General features: G+C 37.0%; 1 pseudogene; it reads left to right on the top strand.

The window, feature by feature from the left end:
- Window positions 1-2,202: 2,202 nt before the first annotated feature.
- LOC111812343 overlaps window positions 2,203-3,753 on the top strand; it is a 21,769-nt pseudogene continuing 20,218 nt past the window's right edge.

Raw genomic sequence — 3,753 nt, 5'->3', positions numbered from 1 at the left:
AATTGTATAACAGGTTATTTTAGTTTCTGTTCTGTAGAAAATGTAAAGCATTCCAACAAAGGGTTTTAATGTAGACCTTTTTTTGTACCCATGTTGCTGATTGCTAAATATAATAGTCTGATCATGATGCTGAATAAGTGTGTCTTATTTAAAAAAAAAGACTGTTTCAATCCTGTCAGTCACTTTTCTTTGTGGAATCACATACTAGTAATTGACTAAGAATTGGTCAAAGAAAGAAGCAGATGGTGATTTCTAGCTCTAAGATGAGAATGCAAATGAACAAGTTTAAATTCTGTGCTTATTAGATCCATAAATATACTTCCATCTATACTAAATGGCTCTAATTTCCAAGAATCCTGTCCTCAGACCTGGGGCTACGTCCTGAATTCCAGATTGTGGCTCTCTACTGAAACATGAGCTCAGTCACCAAATATAGCCAGTGTACTACGAGGTCAACGGAGAGCCTGAGGCCACAGTTGCCTCAAAGTGACTGCAAACCAGGCAAATCTTTAATGGCCAGGCCAAGTCTATCTTTGCTCTTCCAGGGAGAAAAAATGCTCATCTGAAATTCATCACATTTCTAGAAAATTCAAACTGACTTCAAAGGTGTTAACAAATTATGTAACATTTGAAAGAATTTATTTTAAGAAATGGAATAGTGTTTTCAAGTTGTGATGCTGTTCAGAAGATGCCTTGGTTTTACTTTTGGAGAGGGAAGGTAATAGAAATATTACTGTTTTTATACCTGCAGACTTTAAGTTTACCTAAAGCTGTCATAGAACTGCATTTCTATCGTCATTGGTAGCATGTTTCATTGTTGCTGTAAATCTACATCATGGCCTGGATTTTATACCTGTATATTCATTTGCAAGAAATGGCCTCCAGAAAGCTTTGACAGAAATGGACTTAAATAAAAAGGATAAAATTCAATCACTATGTTTCTGAGTGAAAAATATATATTCATGGAGCCAAATTTTGTCAAGATTGTACTTCAGCTGGGCCAGCCAAATAGCTCACTGGATTAAAGCACCTGCAAGCAGGAGCAGGGGATGGAGGTTTGATCCCCTGGCCTGCCGTGGCCCCAAAGCATGCTGAGAGGACAATTGAGACTGGGCATGGTGGCACACACCTGAAATCCCAGCTCTTGGGAGGCTGTAAACAGGTGGATTACTATGAGTCCAATCTAGTAGTGAGATCCTGAATACCCTGTAGACCTTTCCCTAAAATAAAAAAAGGATTGTGCTTATGTTATGTTTTACAAAATATAAGAATATAGTTATATAGACCTTCACTCATACTTATCTCAATATTGCTAGTTAAATACTCATACACTATATTTTTCAGTAGCATTTAGATTTTTGTATTATAATTTTAAAGGATTTTTAAAATGAATCTCTAGATAGAACAAATCAGCTAAGAAAATGAGTACATGTACTTTCAATTATATTAGTATGGGACGGTTAAATGTCTATCTTTTAAAAAGATAAATGTTTACTAGTTTCTGGCTAAGTTAAATAAAAATTACATAATACAATACATCACTTTGCTTTAAATTGTATGTGAAATTTTCTTAAATCCAATATATGAAGCTGGTATGATATAATTTCAGTCTTGTATCTTTTTTGCCAATCTCTAATATTAGTAATTACTATTACCAGTATGAAGAATATGAACACATATAAATTATTTCTAGAATGTTAATTTCTAGCTACATAAAGTCATTAAAATCAATTTTGCACAGAAAAGAAGTCCTTATTATATAATAGATTTTTTCCACAATTTAATTTGTCTGTGGTTAAGAATTTAAGAAAATAGTCCAAGAAATTAAAGGAAGAACTCTTTGGTAGAATTATCCAAAATGACAACATCACGGATTGCTCCCTAAACTACTGCAATTGGAGATAAGGCTCAGAAATGTACGTGAGCAGTCAGCTAATATATTATTCACATCTCTGGGAAACAAATTAGGAGACAAACTTGCCTGGCACCGGGATAAAATCAAATCCAATTTAAGAAGAATGGGAAATAAGTTTTCAACAATTTCCAGGCCTTTCCTTTTTTTCCCATGTTTAAAAATAATAAGCACTGAAGAATTGAAAATGTATATTCAGGAATCATAAGAAAAAGTGAAAGCCTTCCAGACCTGCTTCATACACAGAGGCTGGCTTTTAGGTACAGTCCAACAGTCTGCTGTATGTCCTCATGACGGCCTGCTTTGTATGTGGATGCCTGCACTTGGCTCTGGCAGTTGTAACCCCTCATCAGCAGAATGCTCCCCCTTCTCCTCATAACAAAAATCCGGATCTCCTCAGAGGAACTGCTGTTCACGTAGCTCTCTCGAGCAGTGACCAGAGCACATTGGAATTCAGTTTGTATTATAAGGGAACAAACACCTGAAATGCAATGTAATGATCAATTCAAATACTAAATGATTTAGAGTGAGAACACATGAAAATGAGTAAATTATGAAAAATTTCAGTGAATTAAACTGAAAAAATATTAGCACCAGATGTCTAATGTGACAAAAGGCAGACCCTGTAGGTAGATGCGATTCCTAGTACATGATTCAAAAAATGAAAAACACATCAAGAGCAGAAAACTAGAAAAGATTGAATCTTACCAGAGAGGGGTGGCAGGTAGTGACAAGGATCCCCAAGAGTAGTGTAGACCGAATCACAAAGCTGTCTGTATCCTTTGCTAAGAAGGAGACTTGAATCAACCTTATTAGGCAACTAAGAAGGGAAAATTGTATTTGCAGGAAGGATATTGTGATTCTATATACATGTCAGAAGTGTCATGCCAGCATCTGTGTGTCAGTTGCATTGGAGAACATGAGCGTGGAACAGAAAATCATATGAGAAACCAGAGTCCCAGGTGAGAAACGCCACGAGCATCAACAAGGCAGTCAGTGAGGATGGAGAGAAAGGTGAAGAAAGATGCAATATTTTTGCCATATATTTGTGAGAAGGAGTCAGACAGGGGAAAAGGGGAAGTCATTACAGAAACGCAGTTCTATTCCGAGCATAGCATTACAATGGCCGTGTATTTCCTACGCCCTTCATGGCTCACCCACCCTTATACTACTGCAGGGAAACCATCCTGTTGGGTCTGAGAGGATGAATAGAGGCTCCAGGGAGGCAGGCTTCAGGCCCCCCTAGCAGGCACGGATGACACACGTGGAGAAGCTGCGATGGACTGAGGAGTGGAACTGACAGCTGCAGGCAGATGATGTAGCTCTGCTTGGGGACTGTGGTTCTGCCTCTCAATTCCTCAGTGAATCCACTGAACATAGCTAGAAGGTACATGGTTAGGGCCTTGCACCTTCCCCATTCCTCCACTCAGATTTGCTCTATTATAAGCAGAGTGAACACACAATAGTAGCTTCGCAGTCCAGATCCTTGTAATTTCTGAAGTATTTTAAGCTGTCATAGCCAATGTACTTAAATATGTGTATCTCAGGTTTTTATATTTTTTCAATTTTTTTCAGGTTTTATATCTATGCCACAGATGTAAGTAAGATACTCATTTTGAGGATTTCTTTTCTCTGTCTCTTCTCAGAAAAGATATAAACTTCAAGATTTTTATTCCCACATCACCATTCTTAAACCTTAAAGACAAAATGTTTTCAAGGACTATCTATTGAGTTATATGATACTTCCACCTATTACTACCAATTTGACATATAATTCACTGGAAAAACATTTTTGCTCAATGTATGTAGCAGTCCACAACACTATATCTGTTATGGTTTGA

Source organism: Octodon degus, unplaced genomic scaffold, assembly GCF_000260255.1.
Source record: "Octodon degus isolate 3935 unplaced genomic scaffold, OctDeg1.0 scaffold00121, whole genome shotgun sequence".
In the NCBI taxonomy this organism is placed as follows: domain Eukaryota; kingdom Metazoa; phylum Chordata; class Mammalia; order Rodentia; family Octodontidae; genus Octodon; species Octodon degus.
The sequence above is the reverse complement of the archived record's forward strand: the minus strand, read 5'-3'. Positions and strand labels throughout refer to the sequence as shown.